The sequence below is a fragment of the Diabrotica undecimpunctata genome, chromosome 10 (genome assembly GCF_040954645.1).
Source record: "Diabrotica undecimpunctata isolate CICGRU chromosome 10, icDiaUnde3, whole genome shotgun sequence".
NCBI classification, from domain to species: domain Eukaryota; kingdom Metazoa; phylum Arthropoda; class Insecta; order Coleoptera; family Chrysomelidae; genus Diabrotica; species Diabrotica undecimpunctata.
In genome coordinates, this window is record NC_092812.1 from 68439306 (window position 1) to 68465172 (window position 25867).

At 31.1% G+C, this 25867-nt stretch overlaps 2 protein-coding genes across 2 annotated transcripts in view; both read left to right on the forward strand.

Moving 5' to 3' along the window:
- Ca-alpha1D (Ca[2+]-channel protein alpha[[1]] subunit D) overlaps positions 1-25867 on the forward strand; it is a 960824-nt gene that overhangs the window by 215275 nt on the left and 719682 nt on the right. The gene's annotated exons all lie outside the window — the stretch shown is intronic.
- LOC140452330 (ras-related protein Rap1) overlaps positions 1-25867 on the forward strand; it is a 41177-nt gene that overhangs the window by 2265 nt on the left and 13045 nt on the right. The window lies entirely within an intron of this gene.

Here is a 25867-nt window from a genome sequence, read left to right on the forward strand (position 1 = left end):
GGTATTACAAAAATTTAAAACAGCCATTTAGTAGACTTGTTATCATGTATGACTCATTTACCAATTCTTTTATCACCAACAGTGATTATTACTTACAATTGGTTGATAGTATTGCTGACAATTAATATGGTGTACAAGGTTGCCAAATGTAACACACAATACTTTCTACTTACAACTTTGCTGTCCAATGAATCTTATATGATTGAAAGAACATAAATGTGCCCATACTATGTACATCCATAAATCACATGTGATTCAATGGTATATTATGTTATTTGAATATTAAAATCACATTGGGTGTGCTATTATTTTTCATTAAAAAAACTTTTAAGGGTTTTTAAAATAACGGTTCCTTTTAAATCTGTTTTATTATTTATAATATTACTTGAAAATGAGGGAAAACCATGCTTTATAAATAAAAAATTTAATGAAATGCATAAATTTATTGAAAAAATATTCTTGATTTGCTGAAAATTTACAAAATAAAATAATAAAAATAATTATAAAATATTCCAAATAAAATAATATCAATTCAATATCATTTTTTTGACCATTCAAGTATATGATTTATCTTTTCGGGATATTGTTTAACACAAATACTAATGATCACACCAAGTTTTGAAGGTGTTCATATGCATGGTGTACTTAAAAAAATGTAATTGTAACGTAATGTAATAAACGTAACAAAAGTAATCACAAATACAGCTGCAACAACATTATTATCTAGGGTTTATTTTTGATGGCACAGATTTCTACAGAACACAGATTTTTTTGTTTTTCAACAAAGAATTTAGGAAAACTTAAGAATTTTGAAATTGATAAAATGTTAGCTATGCTTATTAGTTTTATTATATGTCTGTTATCCTTAGTGGCACATCTTCTATACTCATAGGAATGCTGAAAAAATTATGTAGGGAAATTAACGATTCATTGTCTTACAAACTATTAATTAATTTAAAGGACATTTTAATATACTTGAAAATATTATATTTATTGAAAACAACTTTGAAAAATTATTTAGAAGTCATCTAAAGGATAATAAGTTGAGGCATCGATGAAGCTAAAAATAATGGGGATTTGCCCGTATTACCATTGGGGCAGTGGATTTGTTAAAAGTGTTTAGTCATCATTGTATAATCTAAAGTATTTAGTGACTATTCTCTATTCTAAAAGGATTAGGGTAAGTAATTATTAAATTATAGAAATAGCAGTTTAATAATTTTAAATAATCATATTAACGAACCTTACATTAAAACAATGTGTAAAAAATAATTATGTTGGATCAGTATTAAGAGAAGATACTTTACGATTTGTCTATATACTCCAGTCGTCAGAGACGAAAATGCCACTGAACCTTTAAAAATGATATGAACAAGCTGAATTGATGCAGATGCAAAAAAGTTAAGCACTTTTACCCCTGGGCTTTCCCCTAAAACCCCCCATGTAGAAGGGGGAAAACGGAAAAAATCAATTTACCAAGAATCTGTATGTCACAGAAAAAAATGTTTTAAATAAAAAATGTAGCTAAGATAATTTTGAACAAAAACGTTTATTAGCATTTTTTGTGTAGAATTAACCGTTCTCTCAGAAATAACGATTGAAGTGATCGGTAATTTTGAATGTCAGTTACGCGCGCTGAATCAATGTTTAATATAATTTATATAAGCTCGACGGTAAAAATTTAATATCTTTTGATCCGAGTGTCCTATTGACAAAAAGTTGAAAAGTAAAAGAGCGTAGCTTTCGTATGCAATTTTTGTATTTTGCTGCAAATGAACTCAGTTTTTATAAAGGTGTTAAATAAATAAACTTGGCGCGATTTTTGATATTTTTTATGATTCTCATGAGATCAATAAAATGTATCACTTTCATTGACCGGCCACTACGGAGTTTCTATAACTTACATTACATTAACTTACATTACATTACATTAGCTAATCTTCAAAACTTATGGCATGAAATTTTAGTTTTGAGTTTTGGTAACAAATTTGAGGCAATTGAAATATGTTTAAAAAACGCTGAGTTTAAACTTTCACATTACAAACGATCTAAAACATTAAAACACTGCCCTTTTTTAATTACACTAGTACGTTTTTCAAAATTACTTAAATTCTGCTATAAAGTACACCCAAAACCGTCTTCTTGGAGGCATTTCCCGTGACGTACGATGGTTTGTACTGCAAAAGTTTAAATTCTGCGTTTGCAATCATATTTCAAATGCCTTATATTTTTTGCCAAAAATCAAAATCGTATTTGCTTGTTATAAGTTTTGAAGACTGGTCTCCATCAATGGAAATTTTACTACGGGCGGTCAATTAAAATAATAAATTTTATTGGTCTCACGAGAATCATCAAAAATGGTTTATTTATTATAAACGCGCAAGGTTTATTTATTGAACAGCTTTAAAGAATCTTACTTTATTTACGTCATACATATTTACAAAACTTGCATACAAAAGCTGCACTTTTTACCTTTCAAACGCATTTTGATTGTTGTCGATAGGACACTCTGATCGAAAGATATCGTTTTTTTGCCGTCGAGTTGATACAAATTTTATTTAACAGTGATTTAAAATGCGCGCGGAACTGACATTCAAAATCGCCGGTTACTTCAAGCGTTGTTTCTGAGAGAACAGTTCATTCTACGCAAAAAGTGCTAATAAACATTTTTGTTAAATTAACTTCGCTACATTTTTTATTTAAAAATTTTTTTCTACAGCGTACAGATTCTTGGTAAATCGATTTAATGCGTTTTTATCCCCCTGCGAGTGGATTTTAGGGGGAGGCCCGGGGGTTAAAGTGGTAAACTTTGGGGGGTTCCAAAATTAATATTCTCAGCAAAATTCAGCTTGTTCATATGATTTTTACAGGTCAAGTCAAGACGACTGGACTAATACTGAATATTTCCTATTTTTTGTCCCAATTAGGTGTACCTAGAAATAATCAATAAATCTTCTGCCCTTCATGGATTATACTTGCAGCCTGTTCCATCTTCTTCTGGGTCTGCCCACGTCTCTTCTTCCATGTAGTCTGTAGTTAACTTGTTTTACTGTTTTTGTTCATTCTTTCAACATTTTCTCTCCATTTTAAATTCTTATGTATTCTGTTGTTCATTGAGATGTTCAATTCAGCCCTTATGTCATCATTTCTGTGATCCCTGAGAGTGCAATCTTTTGTTCTTCTTAAAAACTTCATAGTACAGATTGTATACATTGACTGTCTTGTTTTCGAAGTTTCACTTCCTTATTTACAATATTGGTGCTGCCATCACTTTGTAGAATTTCATTTTTGCTTGTTTTTGTAGTGTTCTTTTAAAGTGCCACACATCCCTTCATATTTATTCAGTAGAATCACAAAATCCAAGAAAAAATAATAAAACATATGGATTATTTTCAGACACAATGCATGTTATTCACGTGTGCATGTAGTTTGATATTTTTCCTTTGGGAGCTAGCCCATTTGCCACATTTTCTGTTTTTCTTTTACTATATTTGTACATAAAATATGTTCCAATCATTTAATATTATTGATTTCTTTTTTTTTCTATAAACTTTTCGTTTTTTTATTTCTGTTTACTTTGGTGTTTTTTTTCCATAATTTTTTAATAGACAGGCACACTTACACTCAGGGGTCTTTCAAAGCAATATAAAAATAGCACAGACCACAGAACACATGTCTATTGGGGAAACATGAGAATATACATGAAGGAATATATTTACTTTTATATTCAATATGTGCCCAAACAATGTATCAGTCATTAAAATTTGTAGTAGATTTTATTGTATATTGTATACTTTTTTTGTATAGCTATATTTTTACAGCCCAGTGTCATATGTTCTATATTTCCCATTTCTCTGCTAGAACAATTTGGGGTTAATCAATTTTCATTTAAACAACTTTGTGGAAAATTTTTATAATAAAGTCCTTTTTTACTGGATTTCAACACCTCATTCCATTTTATAACTAGTATTTTTTTTCATGATATGATACTATATCTTTGTTGATACATTTGTAATCTGCTTTCATCTGTTTCTGTGTTCCTTGCGAATATATCTGCTTTTTTTGTTTTATACCACAAGGTGCTTTTACATAGGTGAATTTTATTTTTGTCATGACCTTTTAACTTCTGTAAGATTGTACTATTTATTTTATTAGTTTAGTATATATTTAAGAGCTTCCAATATTGCTATTAATTCTTCAGTGTAAACAGATATCTTATTATTTAAAGGAACAATATTATAAATACTATTTGTTGCAAGACAATTCAGATGGAATTACCCAGATTATTTTGTGCTTGATATCGGCCCAGTCTCTTAATCTGGGGAATTTCATCCGAATTATCTTGCAACAGATAGTACATATTAATTACATATATATCATGTGCCACAGATTGGTCATCTTAAGACACCAAGCAATATATCCTGTAGTCATGGAGGCATCTGACAATGTAAGAATGTGTGGGAATAAATTATCATATTGCCATCAAATACTTTCTGTCCAATTTGACTAGGGATTAACAAGTAATTTTTTAATAAATGACACTGTTTTATGCAATTTGTGTAGAACTGTCATATACAGCGGGTTGACATTACTTGCAAATGTTTTATCTATTGAAGGTTGGATGATTGAATATGCTTCAATTAAAGCATAAAAGTTAAATCAATTACATGTAACATTTGGCTTTGGCATATTTGAAGCTTGATGATCAAAAATAGCTCCATAATCTAATATCAGTCTTATACAGGGTGCAGCAGATAAGCGGTCAATTAGAAATATCTCGAGAATTAAAGGTAACCATATTATGAAAATTGGAATAAAGGGGTTTTGAAGAGTGACCTATTTAATGAAAATATTTTCATCTATTTGCTACTTCCGGTTATACCGGAAGTTGCTTATAACTTCGTTTTTTATTGGAACACCCAAATTATTGCTATTTTTTAAACAATAAACATTAAATTTTCAATTTCTAGCTAGCCATATATTACGTAAAATTATAAAACGAAACTTTTACTTTGTATAATTTTTATGTATGAGCAATATCTCTCGAGTTATGGGCGAAAATATGGACACAAAAAGCAAAAATTTTCGATATTTTTCAAATTTTGTTAAATACAAAAAAAAATTAGCACAAAGTTTACGACTGGCGCGTATCGTGATTATATTATACAAGGTACATCCTGAAGTGATTACAGTAAAAAAATAGACTCCTGTGGAAAATGTCCATTATGGTCTGTTTTTAGACAGATCTCGCCTGGACTATATAGAAATAATATTTTGCTAATAAGTGATGGATTCGAGCGTTACTTGATGGAAATTCATTTTATATAACAAAAAAACACTGAAAACTTATGTTTTCAACACTTGAGATCACTTGAGAAAGGCACTCTGGCAAAACAGCTGTAGTGATAATAATTTAAAATAAATTTTGTGGAAATGTTGAAAACAAAAGTTTTCAGTGTTTTATTGTTATATTTTGCTAATATTTTGTAAGCAAATATATCTAAAAATGAATGTAGACGTTGTCACAGAAAGTGAACGAAAAAATACTCTATGGACATTGTCAACGATCTGACAACCATGTTTTAAACAGATGCTGCTATTCTTTTTATTAGATTTCCTATTAGATTAGGTTTGTTAGGGAAACAATATTGATAAGGGACATATTATAAAATAGAATACAGATCTAATCATTGAAAAATGTTTTTTTATTTAACTCTTCTACAGGAAACACGTAAATGATACTAAATTTATCATAACGTTTTATTATAATTATAACACTCCCAACGACAGTGTTGCTTCCAGAATAATGTGAAACAATTGATTGTTTGGCTTTTCGCACGTTATTGGCTAATTAAAAATATTCTCACCGTGAATAACGCGGTACTAATGTTACAAATATGTTAAATATAGAGGGCGGAAGCTTTTCTATTATAAAATAAATGAAACAATGCCAAGGTTGGTACCTACTGCCGTATATACGAGGACTGCTCTGTAAATTCTTAGTCCAACGGAAACCGTATACTAACTTATTGCTCTGTAAAGTCTATCTTACACACTTTATTAAACTATGAGAAGTTAGATTTTAGGCGGTCATCAAATATACGACGAAATTCTTCGCATCAGGAAATATCTTAAATGTTAAAAGTTTGTTGTCGAAAAAAAAAATGCAAACAATTTTCTTAATTCTTAAGTCAAACTTAAATGTAAAATGTAATTTTCATTAAAATCAATTATTGTGGTTGAATTCCATTAAGGTTTAAGTAGTTTTACAGGAATTCCAGTAATTAATTCCAGTATCAAGTAGTTCCACAGGTCTTACTGCTTTATTGCTCTTTGCATGTTGTATGGATAGCTTTTTCCATTTATGATATTAATATACAGGGTGCTTTCTTTGTCATCATCTATAGAACTGGTCTGCTCACGGATTTTACTACCCTTATCCTGAATAAAATCACATTTATAATTTTCCAATTGTTTACAACATGTTCCACGTCACCCAAGGTGTTACTGTTTGATCTCCGAGTAGGTTTTTCCCACTCAACTTTCGGATATCCGCTTTTTAATTTTTTTTTATGGAGATTAAAGTCGTCTTGTTTAGAGAACCTTTGAAGGTTCTTAAGTTCTTGACAAAATTGTTCAAGACTTGATCTTTAACCTGACTAATGGCTTCCGCCGTTTCGGAACAGTTTAAAAAAATTTTCAATACAAATTAAAACTTCCGATTGTTAGAATTAAAGTATTTATTTGATTTTCTTATACAAAGGTTAAAAGCAGACTGACTAAAGAACGATGTCTTCCATTCAAAAAGCTGATGTTGTTTAAATACGAGCCAGAGGCGTAGTTAGGCCAATATATATTACTCCTCCACCCCTAGAATCAGACATTATTTTTTTGCATGTAATATAACTATTGAAAATTCCTCTAGAGTGACGAACAGTCACTCTAGAGGTATTTTGTAAATCGCAATCGATTCTTTGAGGCTTAGCTTTTAAGGTACCTATATTAAAAAAAATCTCAAAATTTTATTAAATATGTTATTAAATAACAATTTGAAAAAGGGATGACTTTTTAGCTTATAAACATTTATAATAACCTTGACATTTTTTGTCTCATACACTTGTATGTAGGCTCAATGAAAAGATGGCGAAAAACACACTTTTCAAAAAAAAAGCTTTGAAAGATTTTCAAAAACTTTCTATGGCAAATAAGAAACCAGATAGCATTATTTTTTCTTAAAACCATATTTCTATTATTTATTAACATTAAGAGCTGAAGCTTGAACAAATTGTAAAAGAAGATCTAAATTTTATGATCTAACTGATAGATGGCATACACACTACACAGTGAAGAAGCAAAAAGTTATAACCCGTTAAAATAATGGTGTTCGTAAAATACCGCCACTGGAAAGGAAAAAAAAAGAGAAAACGAAAAAAAAAACAATGCAAACAATTTTCTTAATTCTTAAGAGCATAGGCGCAAAATTTCGGGCCAATGCTGTTTAAACGCATTCATTTTTTTCGAATCCTGAGGAAACTAAGAAGTATTTTTGAAAAATTTAAACGCAGAATGAAAGATTACATTATTACTGAGGGCCGAAAGTCCCTGAAAACTTCTATAATGTTTATTTTAGTTACAGGGGTGACAAAGAAGAGAAAATTAAGTGTAATTTTTAATTTCAAATTTCTTATTCAAAAGAAACATTTTGTTTATTCGAAGGGACTTTCGGCCCTTGGTAATAATGTAATCTTTCATTCTGCGTTAAAATTTTTCAAAAATATTTATTAGTTTTCTCAGGATTCGAAAAAAATAAATGCATTTAAAAAGCATTGGTCCGAAATTTTGCGCCTACACTCTTAAGTCGAAGATAAATGTAAAATGTAATTTTCATTAAAATCAATTATTGTGGTTGAATTCCATTAAGGTTTAAGTACTTCCACAGGAATTCCAGTAATTAATTCTAGTATTAAGTAGTTCCACAGGTCTTACTGCTTTATTGCTCTTTGCCTGTTGTATGGATAGCTTTTTCCATTTATGATGTTAATCTACAGGGTGCTTCCTTTGTATCATCTATAGAAATGGTCTGCTCACGGATTTTACTACCCTCATACTGAATAAAATCTCATTTATAATTTGCCAATTGTTTACAACGTGTTCCACGTCACCCAAGGTGTTACTGTTTGATTTCCGAGTAGGTTTTTCCCATTTAACTTTCGGATACCCGCTTTTTGTGGAGAAGTGGAGAGAACTGTCTGCTGCAATATCTCATCTTTTTTCTTGTTATTGGTCATAGAAGGTTCTATTTTTTTGGATAGTGTGCTTTTTCACCATCTTTTCATTGAGCCGGCTTACAACCGTGTGACATGAAAAATATCAAAAGTTATTACAAATGTAATAAGTAATAAGTAAGTGTAATAAGTCAGCACTTTTTGAAACTGTTTTTTAATATAAAATTTAATAAAATGTTGAAGTTTTTTTAATATACCCTAAAACTGATGCTTCAAATAATCGATTGCTATTTATAAAATACCTCTAGAGTGACTGTTTGCACAAGCACAAGTGTTTAAATAATTGCTCTCCGGGATAAACAAATTGAATAACTTTAAACTATTTGGTGGATCTGTTTGAAATTTGGGATATTTTAAATAATTTATTAACTACAACAATTTTAAGTAGTTATATTACATGTGGTTATGCAAAAAACAAAGTTATTAACATTTATAAATTACTACAATAATAAGTGTTTTTATAATTATCTTGGTCAATTTTTTATGTATTTTATTTTGGAAACTCTCAGAAGTTTTTGTGATCTACAGCTTTTATTTGAAATAATCTTATGTAGAATCTACACTACGCGTCATTAAAAAGAGGTCACCTAAAATTTTATAAGAATTTTTCAATAATTTGTTTCAAAAAGTTTATGCAATTTATTCTATTGTAAATAAACAGAAACACTTTTAAGGCACCGCCACTGGGTGCCGACAGGTCAATTAAGAGTAATAAGTTCGCAAAATTGATATCAGTTTTACGAATTCAGAGAATGCACGTGTTGTTTGTACATTGTTTTTTTGGAATATGGCTGTTCGGTTTTTCAAAAATCCTTCATTAATGCATAGTTGTTCAAAGAGTGAACTTGTGCAACTTTTAAAATTAAAACTATGGCTAAGAGGCTTGCTAGATCTGTTCAAATTGTTACTTTGATTGATAATTGAATGAGTCAAAGAGAAGTGGCCAGACAGCTGGGAGTTTGTCCTTGTATGGTCCAAAAAACATACCAACGATTCGTAGAGACTGGATCTCACGAAAGACGACCAGGATTAGACGCGAGAAGAATCACAACGGCCAGAGAAGACCGGTTTTTACAACGCACTTCTTTGCAAAATCGGTTCTTTACGGCTAGAGCAATCTAAAAGCGTTTTCAAAATGCTCCCGGGTGGACATCAAGCACTTCTACAGTGAGAAGAAGGTTGAAGGAATTTGGTCTAAGGGCTAGCTGACCAGCAACGGGACCTTTGTAAATAGCAGCACATCGACAAGGCCGACTTGAGTTTGCTAGAGACCACTATCATTGGACGGTAGAAGATTGGAAAAATGTTTTGTTTAGTAATGAGTCCAGGATGGTTTTTTATGGCTCAGACGGTCGCATCAAGACGCACAGAAGACGTGGGGAATGATATGCTGCTTGTGCTCGACGCCCATGTGTTGCTTTTAGAGGAGGCTCTGTAATGTTTTGGCAGGCATTTCATTCGAAGGCCGTACTGATCTCATCTTTATTAATAGAGGAGCGTTGAATGCTCACCGATACATTACCGAAATTCTAGACGAGCATGCAATGCCTTTTGCTGGGGTTCTGGACGAAAGCTTTATTTACATGCAAGACAACGCTCGGCCACACGTAGCCAGGATGGTAAGGCAATACTTGGAAACCGTCGGTGTGCCAAAAATGAATTTGCAGGATCAAAGCCTAGATTTTAACCCGATTGAGCATGTTTGGGACCAACTTAAACGAAGAGTAAGAAACAGAATACCTGCTCCAATAAATCGTAAGCAGTTTCGATTGACGTTCAGTGAAGAATGGGAAGCTTTTCCTCAAGACAACATTCATAATTTGATCAATTCAATGCCAAGCTGTATAAGGAGTTTAATTCAAAATAGAGGTGATAATACAGAATATTAAAAATCACGATTTCTACTATTCTAATTTTTATAAAGAAAATAAAAAAAAATTTACAATGTTAATTTTTAAAATTTTACATTAAAATCATCATTTTGGGAGAAGTTTCTATATAATTTAGTACCAAAATTTTATTTTCGGTAGATAATCTTATCAATTATTATTATACATAAATTTCGCCATGTATCAACAGTTGTCAGTCAGCAAGTAGCCTCAAGGGAAAGTGTGCCGGGGTTCCAGACACGTTGACACGAGCTAATTAAATCAGAGAGACTTAAATATTAAATATATTTGTAACAGAAACATTCCTATACACAATACATCTGTTAATATAAACAAACCATTAAATTCCAGAATATAAGTATACATTGATTTGGTTACATGCTTGTTTAATTAAGATATTCTTAATTTTAGGATACGTGATTTAAAAAACTAATACACTGTTTTCAAAGATTTGAATATAGTAACACTCAGCATTTTTAAATTCACCAAGTATAGTGATTTTTTTTAAATGTACCCCCTAGATTAGTTATAATTAAAACAATATCCTTGAATACCTTGTCTCCACATGATTTGCATGGAAATTTGGATTCATGTTATATTTACCTTCCACTTCAAAATTTGACTTATACCTTTGGTTGTTTTTTATTTTTTAGGGGTGAAAACGACCCCTATTAGAAAAAATCATAATTGTCAATTCAAGTAATTTGGAAATATTTAATTTAACAGTAAAATTTAATTTAGATTTCTTTACTGTTTTAAGTTTTTACCACATAATTTCTACCCTTATAAAAACCACCCCTTGCTAAGAAATTCGAATAGTTCGAATACTTCATAATTTTCAAATCAAAATATTCCGAAAACGGTACACAGTATCGAGTATTACCAAGAGTACCTTTTTCGTGTAAAATTGAATGATGTTTAAGTTTACTTGAAATTTTGATTAATAATTATACTCTTAAAAAAGTTATATTGACTAATACTGGCAACCACACCAGAAGAATAATTACAATTGCGTATTATGTCATTTCTAAAACAATTAAACTGCTTAGGATTGTAATTTTTGTTTGGACTAAGGTTAGTTTCTTGGATACATATTATATCTGGGCAATGGTCAGAGATGAGTTTCTGTAAAAAGGCAAGTCGATGGAAGAGTCCATCGATATTCCATTGGAGTAGTGTTGTGAATTTAATTATTTAGAAAAGAAAAAGGAAAAAAAATGAATTGTTTAGGCACTGAATTGAGACGTATCACTATCGAACTCTAAATTGCTGTTATTACTAATTTTTCTTTTTAGTGTGGTAATGCTTCGTTTAGCAGATCTTCCTTTTAAATGGGGGTAAATTGTGTTTAGCATATGAATAAGTGCTGGGATATCTGTAGTAAAGTCCTGAATTATATTAATGGGATTTTGTACACCACTAACATTACTTAAGAGTAAACAAAATTGATCGAAATTGAGGATAAATGGTTGTGATTGATTTTCAATAAACTGTTTTACTGGTTCGAAAAGAGTTTGACTGGATGGTATGGTTTCTGTGCAATCTTTACTGGTCTTAGTTTTCTTCATTTTAGAAGCTGGTGTCGAAAAATGGTTTCTTTTAGATCCGTGTCTGGCGGTGTAAGAATATCATGAATATTCCGTTTTGGTTTACTATTCATACCTATTGTGTCTATTGTGATATCAATATTGTTGGTGATAGATTTTTGGTTAGGTGTTTTATCGGATTTTTGTTTGATTGATTCTGTTTTATCTGTAGAAGATAAAGTTGGAGTTGGCATAATGACATTGTTCAGTTTGGGATAAATTATCATTATTGGTTTCCATAGAACATTCTTCAACATGAACTTGTGAGTTTTCATTGCAGCGATGGGCAGTATGTCCGGCCATTTTGCAGTTGTAACATACCATACTATCTTGAGACAGAAAGATTCGATATGTTGTTTCGTCATGATTTGTAGTAAACGAATCAGGTAGTTCTATACTATGAGGACTTACATATACCTGTCTTCTGAAACGGAGAATATGACTATACTCAGGTGATGTAGCGCTGATTTTTAAAAATGTAATTGGAGATACCATGTTAAGTCCGATATTTTGTAGGTAGTTGATTAAGAAATTATGCGGTATGGTGGGACACACATTTGAAAGAACAATCCGTTCCGCAGGGGTGATTAATCTTCTAGCCTGTACAGTTACATTTTGAATTTTTATATGACCGTGGTTTGTCATGAAGTCATCAACAACTTTTTTTATTTGCTAGATACATACAAATACGGTTATTTGATAATCTGAATATTATATTCTTAGGTTGAATTATCTTGCCCAATGGAATTAAATAGTCCTGCAATTTAGTATTATCCAAGGCACTGAAGACAATCGCTTGTTCTTTCGATGGGAACTGCATATTTGCTACTGCTGATGAGTACGTTGAGCTATTAGAGTTTATTTCAGACATTAGTAGTGAGGTAGGTGAGGTGCTGCTGTTAGTAGCCATATTTAATTTTCCTCCAACGTATTAAAATTATTGAAGGATTTAATACGTCCGTGGCCAGCTTTACAGCTGGCCGGTGAAACTGGATTTACAACGAAAAAGTATACTTTTTCCAATGTCAATTTGCCAAGCGTCGGCTTTTAAGATTCTTTGATGTCAATGCCGACCATTGGCGTGGAAATTAAGAAAAGGGATCAGTTCATCAAACGCATATTTCAAGAAAAATTATATAATTTTTATTAATTTTTACATAATTATATTCAGGAAAATTTCTCAATTTTTGGGCAGAAATTGTTTAAACAATTTTTTAAACAAATTCAAAATATCACCTTTTGTGCTCCAAGAAATATTTTTAGGTTTTTGGGTGACTCTAAATAAGATCTATGTCATTTTTCTCAAAAGTTAATAGTTTTGGAGATATAGGCGATTTAAAATCCGAAAAATACGATACCTAATATGCATTTTCGAGGCTTGAAAAATATGTAAATGAGTATTTTTGAGATTCAAGAGTATCTAAACTAAAGTCTCAACATTGATTTTGGTGAGAAATCGGGGCAATATTTTCCGTAGCAGAAAAAGGTGATCTTTTGAATTTGAATTGTTTCCGGCATAAATGTCCGGCACCCTTCAACCTTCGATTTGTTTAAACGGGGCATTTTTGAATAGGACTCTTCAAAGGTCTATTTATAATGTTATAAATAGACACATATAACTATCAAATAATTAATACAACACATAATGTAATTTCAAAAAATTTTTCAACTATAACACACCTTACAGTAAATATTAATCAAATAAACAACTACTACGTCAACACCATGGAACTAATCATCTTCACAAAAGTCAATTAATAACATTCGATATTTGATAGTTCTAGTACTTAACCTTAATGACATTTACCGAACTAAACGTTGTGTCTGTTTTATTTTTAATTTGAATTGTATTTGTTTCCTATATTTTAATTTGTAATCAACATCAACTACATTCAACATTATTCCAACAAAAAAATTTTTACTTGATGGTATTAAAATAAATCGCACTGCCATTAACCTCAATTAAGTAAGTATATAAACAACAAACTATTATTAAATTATATTTTACCATGTTTTAAATAATTGTAGCTCTCATCTGATGATGCCAATGAAAATTGGCGAAATATAATGAATTGTTAAACAGAGTACACTTGGCTTTTAATCAGCTGTATACCCAATTAACCTCAACCCCTTTTATATATATATATATATATATATATATATATATATATATATATATATATATATATATATATATTTAGATAAGATTTAATTTTCTTTTTTTAAACTTTATAGATTTCTTCTTAGAGTCTAAAGTCTAGAATAAAGTTATATGTACCAAAACAACTTCTTATTTATTTAAAAGTGCATATGAAAATTGTATAATTTGTATGTTAAATTTGTATGAAAATCTGTAATTTCATGGATTTCATTATATGGATTTAAGACACTTTGGAAATAAGATCTTCAATTGTAGTCAGGATTCTAAAACGGACAGTTGGCTGTCCCGAGATGCATCAATTGTAGATTTATGATCGAGATTACAAATAATACTGAAAAACTAAAATTGCGAATTTTGTCATGAAATTTGGTATGTGCGGTTACAATAAGTGGAACAACTTTTCCAAATAAGTTTTTCCGATTTCTCTAACGCGAAGCAAAATATCGAAAATTTACCCTGTTTGTGGATTCGCAGTAAGCCGCGTTTAAAATTAAAATTTCAGATCACTATCTTAAAAAAATGTGCACTATCAACATGTATGACTGTGCAAAATTTTAAATCTGTATGTATTTTGATAGCTGATATATAGAGGTGTTTTCATCTTAAATGTGACACACTGTATAATAATGAATACTAGTGTTCAAGATGCATCGCGATAGCTGTAAAGAAATTAATTAGAAGGACTAAAAAGGATCGTCAGAGTCTTCTGAAGTCGAATCGTTCCCAGGTTGGATAACTATTGGTGCTATTGCCGGTAAAACAGGATATTCGTTTTCTATTTTTAAAACATGAGCTTCGCAATTTTTCCACACATCGCTATTAATGCCACTAATTACTTCTCGAATATTCTCAATGGCCACTGCGCTTAATGTTAGTGACTGATTATATGTTCGCAATCGTTTTTTTACGGTACCCCAAACCATTCCAATTGGATTAAAAATGCAATAGTATGGGGGTAATCGCAAAAGAGTATGGCCGTGCCTGCTGCAAATGGTGTCAATAACGTATTCGTTTTTAAAATTCCGACTTTTGATCATTCTAATTAATTCTTTCTTTACTGGAATCTTTTTAGGAACAGTGATGTTTTTAAGTTGCATAAATTTTAAAATTTCGTCCTTTTTCGTGTTATTATTAGGTATTTTATTTAATATGCGGGAATGATACGACGCATTATCCATAACAATCACTGAATTCGGCGGAATATTGGGCAAGAGTTGTTCAACAAACCACTTTTCAAATAAATCGGCTGTCATATCTTCGTGATAATCGGCAGAAGACTTTGTTATATTTTTGGCCGACAATAGCAATGCATTAAATACAAAACCATCTTTGCTTCCGGCATGAAGAATAATAACACGTTTTCCTCGTGAACACGGTGTATTTAACGCACACTTGTTTGTGTTGTCAACCCAGCCGTACTTGACAACATCATGCGTATCGAACCAGGTTTCGTCTAAATAGATTATGTTTCTGTTTGAATTACGATACTGTTTTATTTTACTCAAATATTCTCGTCGAAGTTCAACAATACGCCGAGATTCCATTATTACCATTCGATTATCTAATTTCTTATATTTAAATCCACAACTTATCAAAATCTCGCGCAGTGTTTCCAAAGATGTATAATTATATTCAGGGAAATCTCTCAATTTTTCACGAATCAGTTCTAAAGTAGGCACTCTATTTTCTTTGTAAAAATTGTAAACTGTTCGTTGAATAACGTCTTTTGCAGCAGTGTCAATCCTACCCAATTTTTTATTTGGTCGCTTTCGTTTTAAGGAATGATCTGTAACAGTGCCTAATTTAATAATTGTATATATCGTCTTATACCCGATTTTTGTTAATATATGAATTCTCGAAACAATTGCATTATCAGCCATCCCAATATTTTCTTTTTTCAAACACTCATACATATTTAAAATTATTCTTTGGGATTGTACGTGCAAATCTTTATTTTTTAATTCCGGGCTGTCATTAAAATAATTGTCATTATTTATTGATAACACAGAAGTTGATGCATCTTGATCATTCGTTTCAAACGGTCTCCAAAATGCCATTCTAGAAAAATATAATATTACTTATAATTATATCTTATACCTTATAAACCTCCGCCTGTGTTATCTGGTTGCAAAAAGGAATATTTTAGAGTGTCACATATCCGGACACACAGGTGTTGATTACGATTTATCGCTTTGCGCTGCGCTGTTGTCATAATGCATGAGTTTAAAATTACTGAATGTAACTTTAATATAACATATTAATATATCTGCAATTTTTCATGTTTCCAGGTAAGGTATAAAATCAATGAAATTTGGAAAAAAATAATACAATTCTTGTAACCGTTTTTGAGAACTTGGATTCTTAAAAGATGTCTGATTTCTTAAAAGTCGATCATTATGTCTATAAGAGTATTACCGCTAAATTCACCAACATGGCAACGTCAAGATATATCGAAGGTCCAAATTCTCTCCAGACTACAATGTTGCCGATATTCGAAAATTACTTAGAGCATAAGTAATATATAAACGTTCACGATTGCTTTAATTCATTAGTGAAGAGTCCATGGAAATATTAGTACCTAGTTAATTAATTTATAGATATATTTTTTGGGAATATGTTCATATCATTTTTTAAGAGTGTCGTTCGTTGACTAGCAATTAAATAATAACGAATAGAGAATAGAGAATATTTTTTAAATATAACCTTAGGAATTTTAGGAAATATGTCTGACAACCTTGATTTGAAAGGCGGTCTCTTTAATACCAGAATGTGACATGTTTATGTTGGAAAATTATTAGTGGATGTACTATAATAAACTATTTTGTAGTTGTTGATAGTTTTATTAAAACACTACTAGTTGAAATTTTATATAGACGATAGATAGTCCAACATTAATTATTAATTATCCAATATGTAGAATAAAAAACTTACTGACTGTTAATCACTTCATATGCAAACATAACAAATATTATTTCACATTTTTTAAATTATATTAAACACTGATATTAAATATCAATTAACAATATAATTGATTCAAAGCGATAACGTGTTCACTGTTCGAAGGTTCTAAATCAACTTCCAATTGATTATACATATTAATAAACTTGATGTTTGTTTGTAACTATTTAAAGTTTGTCATATACCTATATTACTAGTGTTTGTAATTTTGTTCTACAGGGGTTGTAATTGCCATACGATAAATAAATAACAACACAAATAATAGTAGTAATCTTTTTTGCATATTTATTGAATAAAAACAAAGTAAATTATTACAATATTTGAAGGGTCTCGGGTGAAAACCATGAATGTCACAAAATATTTTATTGAAAAAAATGAATGTTACAGTTAAATACCGTGTAAAAACTAAAATATGCGCCTAATATATTATATTCCAAAACATTTATCATTAACATTTACTACTAAAAACTAGTACTTAAAACTAAACCAATGAAACAAACAGTTTTTGTAAAAAATAGGAAAACATCAGTCAGTGTCAATCTTTTATGGAAGAAAATCATGAAAGTCCATGTGCGTTTCTTTTCTGAGCCAAACGTTTCTTCATTATAACAGGCTGTAATTCCTTAAGATTTGAATTATTGACAGTTCCTTTGTTGTTTTTTTTTTATCTTCATTTCATTAGGTATACTCATGTACATATCTTTTGCTTGTTCGGATTCGCGAAACTTTGACAAAAACATTATGTCTTTGATCTTGTCTTCGTTAATAGCAATAAAATTGAAGTATGATTGCATGGGTAGTTCAAATTACGAAGGTGACAATTTATGCGACTTTTTAGCTTGAATGGAATAACTGATGGGATCCTCAAGTTTGCTAACATTATGTGAATCTCGGTGAAATACAGTGCGAACATGAGTATTAACACACGTCACGTCTTTAATTTTTTGCATAGCAAAAGGAGCTTTTTTGACATATGTATCGTTAAAAAATTCAGTCCATTACTTGATGAAACACTGAGATACTGAAATTACATTAAATGGGGCAGGCTTTGTGCGAGAAACTATATTTTCCTCCCAATCAACAGGCGTTTCCATTCTTTTTTTTAAGGTTAATAAGGCCCATATTTTTGTCGCACTCAAGATACGAATGGCCTCTAACGGGATTTGTTATTTTAATGGATTGAAGACGTTTTACTACTGATACCATGTAATGAATAAACCTTACCACTGTATAGTTTTTGTTTTGTCCACCTGCTCTGTCACAAAAAATGTGTAAATGTTGGACAATTGGAGACAAATGTTGCATAATAAAATCGAAAAGAAACGAACACACTTCATCTGATCCCTTTTTAGCAATAAACTCTGGATATGTATAAAAATAAGAATCAGCGTTTGATAACACATGGATGTTAAAAGAGTAAATCGAGAGCTGTCGGCGGTAATATACATCATTGGTGGAGATATTCGGCAAGGAAACATTTTTTTGGAAGTCCATAGTTATAGCTTTATAATTCTTTTCTATTCGTGCCCTTCTTTTGCTTTCCTTTTTCCTGTCATAAAACCCTTGAACCCTACGAAGATGGAGCTCTCTAAGTGCTTTTAATTTGGTTATTTCAGTACGTCCACTTTTCTGGTCTGTTTCAGCTGCTTTCATTTTTGCAGTAATTTCGTCACATTGACTGCAGGTATCCGATCGCAGATAACCGAAACTAATGTTATATTTTTGTCTAAAAATTTCTCTAACTTTGATAAGAAATTTTAACTTCCGGATATTTTTCTTTAAACAGAGAAAACATTTTCATTATATTTAAAGTTTCATGCAAGTAGGTTTTACCTTTATTATCATGTAAGCTATAGTGACTACTTCTTGATTTAAATGACTGAATATGCTCGTGAGCACTATTAACACTACTCGGCTTCAGTTTGTTATAATTTATTCCGCCCCTTTTATCTTTAGGAGCCGTGCCAGACTGCTCTTTTTAGATGTTGAAGTTTTGCCCCTGTAATACCATGAACTGCACCATAAAAAACTTGGCACAAACTTGTACTTCTTCGTAATGTTTTTTCTCATCCTCAGCATTAGCAGTTGACCTTGGCTGAACTCTGACCCTGTGCATATAGGCTGCATCATGATATATTGCATCATGTACATTTTTGGCCCTAGATCGCCGCCTCTGTACGTTTACTAATGATATAAGAGAACACAAATACACATTTTGTTCATTATGAGATCTCAATGAGTTAAAATGATTTAAAATTCTTTGTCTATTCATTTCATTAACTGTGTAATAACACTTCAAGCGTTTGCATTTGCAGAATTCACCAAACTCATGTGACTGAAGCTTCATTTTTTTTTCATGACTTCGAATAACCTGCCCATTTTCACTCTTTTTAGTGGATATGTTTCCACTATCTGCCATAATTGTTTTAAATAAATTAACTAACCAAACAGAACTGCACAAGCACGTGGTTATAACGATGTATTTACTACACTGACACGACCGTTTGCAAGACAAGGATGCCAATTACATTTTCTGGTGCTGCTGAGAGGACATTCAGTGTTTTAGCCGTTTACGCGCGGACATGCACGGTTTTCTACCGATATAGGGTATTTAAAAACTGTAATAACTCGTGACACGCACTGTTTTCTTCCTTATTTGAAATGTCCAAACATAGATATTAACAAAACTTACTAGATGGCGTACTTAACTCAATTTTAGTTAATTTGTGACATTCATGGTTTTCTCCCGAGACCCTTCATTTTATTATAACATTAATATTTTGTTAAGCCACTCTTGGCTTTAACCCTTTCGCTGCGTCAAATAAATACATACCGCTGACCAGTGCGGCAGTAATTTTTTAACACCAAATGCGATATTTGTTCAACAATTGTTTTTTGTACATTTATTAAAATGGATTATAATAATTTTTCTTCGGAAGTTTTGAAAGACGCACATATGCGCTGTACGTAGTTTGCAAGGAATTTCTTTTAAAAATGCGGAGGACGCACTTGTGCGCTTTGATATAAATTTTTGTATTTAGTAAATTAAATCGACTTTTTTTGATCCAAACTATAATTTTATTCATAAAAACAGTATGTAAAATAAACAAATAACATATAACAATGTAAAATAAAAGTATACAAAATATTAATTTTTTGGTAATGTCTTTCTATATTGATACATGATATTCTCTGAAACATTTGCCTAAGCAGAGGCCAGGTTTATCGGGACCTTCTTGACAATGTTAAATAGTATCCTTATTTATCTTATTTTTATTGCATGTGACATTTTTTTCTAAGAGTTTTACCATGTTCATTATGTAACTCAATTTTTGGTCAATTTGGCCAACTTCAATTTTTCTGGTAACAACTTTTCAACTATTGACAATTGAAACTTATAAAATGACATTTTGTTATTTCCATGGTGCTTATTATACAATCTATGAGCGTTTTGCACATATACCGGAAACAGATGTATGCCAATTTTTTTGTACTAACGTCAAGTTTTGCGTGTCGGCGGATAATAAGAAGACATTTGGTCTTTTAGTCTTGAAGATCTACTCCGCCCGTATATATTTATTATATTGAACGATTGGCAGCGGTTTAATTTTCTCATCCCCTCGTCTATTTCTTACGGTTACCATCTCAATTTTATATTCAGTTCATATGTAAATGATATCTCTATTGTCTCGCCATTTTCCAATCATTACCTTGTTGAGGTACATATTCCATTCGGGATTCTTCGTTCAAATCTGAAGACTTTTTCCTATGTCTTGGAAATGGTGTGTGTTTCCGATATATATGTCAGCACTGGCCGTATAAGGGTTTTGCATTTTTTATTGTTATTTTTGTTTTCTGGCCTAAGTTTCTACGTTTCATATGTTAAAGCAGCACAAAACATGAATTTGTTTGTCAGAATTATTCTCCGTTTGATTTATTTAGAAAAGATAAAAGCGAGGGAGTTGTAAAGATGTATATATATATATATATATATATATATATATATATATATATATATATATATATTCTTCTGATAATGAATATGTCTCCTTTTGATGAAAAATATGTTTCCAATATTGATAAATACCATTTTTATTGTTATATAAAACGAACATACGTTCTACCATTGCTATATCTATAGTTCGTTCAATAGACTCATTATTTCCTCTCCATTTCTTATAGTGGAAAAGGCGAAAAGGAATTTTAACATAGTTAAATATACTACGAAGTGACTTCGGATTATATAACGAAATTAAATTACCAATGTGATGCATCGAGCAAGAACTAAAATGAAAGTTTACTTCAGCCTTTTACAGTTTACCTTATAAGCAGCGAGATGTATCTAGAACCGTATCACTGATAAATTTAATCATAATGCCACTTCTTATTTAGTTTCTATATAAAGATATATCTAATATTAATTTATTCACAGTTTTTAACATATTTATCTGAGTATCGACCACATATTGAAAGATATCTGGCGGTCTCATAAAACCTTCTTCGCCGATTAGGGAGATCTTAAAAAAAAACATTAATTCTAGAAACTCTAGTTTTTTAGGCATACGTATCAAGTGTCAAATTTTAGCGCGATGAAGCCATTAGTATATTTTTTACAGCTGCATAAAGTTGACGTGTTTGGAAAAATGGCGCATATTATGGAGAAAAATTATTTTTGATGTCTCATTAACCATTATTATTTGGAAAAAAAGGGCGAAGGAAACGAAATAAAAGCTGGATAAATATGGGACGAATGATCCTTCAGACTACACTGTCAAATTTTGGTTCCGTGAATTTTAGACCAATCAAGTTAGTCAAAAATAAGCTTTTTTTCTGTATAGACAGCTTTGACAGTTGAAATGTGTAATATGGGATACTACAAAAATACTCTCATCTAGGGATTCATTAACATAAACAATCACAAACTCATTATTTTGTTCATAATTTAAAAACTTGTCTATTTAGACATTTGACGTCAAAAGACAACTTCTTCACAAATAAAAGATTCACAAAATGAGATTCTAAATAAAATCCGATAAGTGCTTTTATGCATACAAAAACTTAATGTTACAAAACAGTAATTAGACCAGTTGTCACATATGGATGTGAAACGTGGACCCTCTCAACCACTGATGAAAATCAACTGAGAATATTTGAGCGCAAAATAGTAAGGAAGATATTTGAATCAACCCAATGCAGCGATGGTTCGTGGAGAATTAAAATGAACCACGAGCTGGATGAACTAATGCAGAGCGCAGATATTGTTAGATTTGTAAAGCCACAAAGACTAAACTGGCTTGGTCACCTAGAAAGAATGCCAGATAATCGAGCTGTAAAAGTAGTCCAGAGATGGAAGCCCCAAGGAAACAGAACAAGAGGAAGGCCCCGTAAAGGAAGGATAGACGACGTAGAGAGGGATCTTAAAACCATGAACATCAGGCAGTGGCGAAGGAAAGTATCCGACAGGGCAGAATGGAAGAACATTGTTAAGCAAGCTAAGACTCACAAAGGGTTGTAGCGTCAATAAAAGAAGAAGAAAATAAAATCGGACGATAAACAAAAAAGTTATTGCAAAATGAACAAACAAAATGGCTGTTTTTGAATATTGTTAATAACTTTTTATTATTTATTAAAATGTGTTTAAATATACCTGAAATTGAAGTACATATCGAAAACCCACCCATACCAATCGTTACTTGCATGCCAACTCTCATCATCAACCTTCACAAATTAATTCAGTCAATAATACTCTTGTCTCCAGATTAATACGCTTTTGCGATGATGCAAATAGATCCGACTTCCTATTGGGGAACCGTCTCTTGCCGTCTTTACTACTCTATTTGTTGTTATTCGGCTTATATGATCGTTCAATTCTACTCTTCTATTTCTTACCCAGTTCTTGATGTTCTTCACCTTGCATCTACGTCGTATATCTGTACTTTTAGTTCTGTCCCATAGTGTTTTACCATCAATTTTTCTAAGTGTTTTCATCTCTGCTGTTTCTAACATCCTTTTTGTTCTCTCTGTGTCAAGTCGTGTTTCTTTCGCGTATGACATTATTGGTCTGATGACTCTTTTGTAAATTCTGCCTTTCATTTCTTTCTCGGTATTTTTATTTCTCCAAATTGTTTCATTCAGTCAACCTGCGGCTCTGTTTGCTCTATTCGCTTGATCTTCCACTTCAGCTTCGAATTTTCCGTAGCTAGATAATGTGATTCCTAGAAATTTAAACTCCATCACTTGTTCTATTATGTGATCTTCCAACTTCAATTTACATCTTGGTAAATTTGCTGTTATAACCATTCATTTTATCTTTTTACGGGAAATTAACATGTTAAATTGTCTAGCGGTTATATTAAATTGGTGCAGCATACGTTGTAAATCATCTTCACTTTGAGAGAGAGTAGTATTGCGTCGTCTGCATAGCAGATTATTTTAAGTTGTTTTTCTTCCATTTGGTATCCTTTTTTAGTTCTTACTTTATTGCCAGCTTCAATAGGATCGGTTAGTTCTTCTTCTACTTTTACTTTTATTGTGTTGTGTTTTGGTAGATATTTTCGATCGTTTTGATTATTATTGGAGGTATCTCTCTTGCGTTCAATAAGTGGATAACGTCCTTCAATTTAACCCGGTCAAATGCCTTCTTAAGATCCACGAAACATAGATATGCCGGTTTGTTCTATTCTAATAATTTCTCTTACACTTTCCTCATTATAAATATAGCGTCGGTGCATGATCTTCCCGACCTAAAACCTTGTTGTTTTTCTGTTAGTGTTTTAATTTCATTCAGTTTATTTTTCTATCACTTTGGTTGTTAATTTTAGTGATCGTATAGATAATACTATATTATGAGAAATTATAACTTCATTGCAAGATTATCCAAAACAAAACAGCTTATAACTACGGCATGTACAAATCTTTTCTTAAGTCGCCTGTTTATAGTTATTTTTTTTTATTTATTTAAAATATAATTATATGAAATAAATGAATTACTTTTAAACAATTTTTTCATGTACTCTGATTAAATTAGAACAAATCAGTTTTTTATTATTAAAAAAATTATTTTTAGAACAAAAAATCTTATAAAACCATTTTGTGTACATTCTTTATTGCTATATTTTTCTATCAACTGCCTTATATTGAAAATTTTTTTGATCTGCCCTGCATAAAGCTAAACTGATTTATCGGATATTTCGGTTTCTTCACGTATCTGGTTCATACCAGAATAAACTGTCATTCTATTCCCGTTTCATTATATCTTCCCATGTAACTAGTCCCATATATTGATTATTCCTTGTTCTGGTGTTCTAGGATAATTATGTTTTAATCTGCTTAATACTTTTGAATATATCAAGTCTGCCCTCCTTACAAAATACAAAATTTTTAAAATTCTGACAATCATTTTAAAGGTACACTATACAACAGTAAAGTTAAAAATTGACCAGCAATAAAGTAACATTCCACCACCCAGGTACAGGTATTTATATCCCAACGGTAATAAAACGGGAATTTAATATTTGTTCTCAGGTAGTAACAAATCTGGATTAGCACTTTCGTAATCTTTAATAAACTGCCGTTTAATCAAAATTCTTGGAAAATTTCAACACTGAACTCAATCTGTTTTTATAGATTTTAGTTATTTCCATCGCATCTGCACGAGCTATTTTAAAATGGATTACTGACTCTTGCACAATCAAATGCGCTTGAGTAGGAGTGTGTAAAATTAAAATTGATTATGATTGTAAATATATTTTTTATTATTTCTTTTTTATCGATTAGTATTGATCTCCAATTCTCCTTCTCCAAAGACTAAATAATCTGTGTAATGTTTCCAACCAATTTTTTTCATCCTATGACAGAATTCACGTTTTCTTTCACAACCGTTGAATGAATTTTCGTAGTTCTGCTATTCAACTAATTGATTCGTATCTATCAAATCGTAATCAGTATGTACACTTCAACCAGTGTGATTCTTAAAAACAATCTCTATATATGGTGTCCCTCAAGGCTCGGTTTTGTGTCACGACATTATTTCATATTTATGTTAATGGCCTAGTCCCAAAGGCAGTTAACAATGTTTTATTTGCTGATAACATTATTTTCTATGTAAGCTTATCACCTTCTGAATTTAACTCACTGTCTCTTTAAACAACTCACAAAGTGTTAATTTAACTTTAAGAAATAAAACTGATATTGGATATATTGCTCTACCACAATGTGCAACCGAGGCAAAGTTTCTGGATGCAGGATTATCATGGGAACAAAATATAGTTAATTGATCGAAAAAGCTTTCCCGACAACTTTTCCTTTTTAGGAATATTGTACAAGTGACTTCTAAGGAAACTATATCAGCTGATCATAGTAACTTTCATTCTCATCTAACTTATGCTGTTCTCTCCTGGGAGTCCCGGGGTCATTCTTGTCATATTGATAAAGTGTTTGGACAACAAAGAAAGTATGTTCATATTATCTCTGGGCTCGGTTATAGAGCAGACTGCAGAAACTCCTTACGATATTTTAAAATTTTATTTTAACCTTGTGTATCTATTATGCAATGTCTGTTGCACATTAAACAAAATCTTAGCCAATACAGTGTGCATGTGGATTTTCACAATTATCCCACTAGAAACAACAGTAATCTTGTACCAGAATTCGGCCGCCTTGAGAGATCCAGAAATGGTTCAAGATATTTAGCCATTAAGTTTTATAACATAGTGCCACATAGTGACTTTTATTAATTCAAAGCAAAAATTAAGAGATACCTTATAGTGAATGTCTTTTTTCATTTGAGGAGTATTTTTATTCCAATTTTAATCTGTTGTGATTTTTATCTGCCAGTTATCTTTCACAAATCCCTATTCCTCATCTAATTCAAGAGTAAATTTACCTTTGTCGTCGTCATAAATGTACCCTTTTCTTAATTACGGAAATACTAAAGTTAGTGCACCTGTAAAATTAGGATTTTTTAACTCATTGGGATTTAAGAGCGTA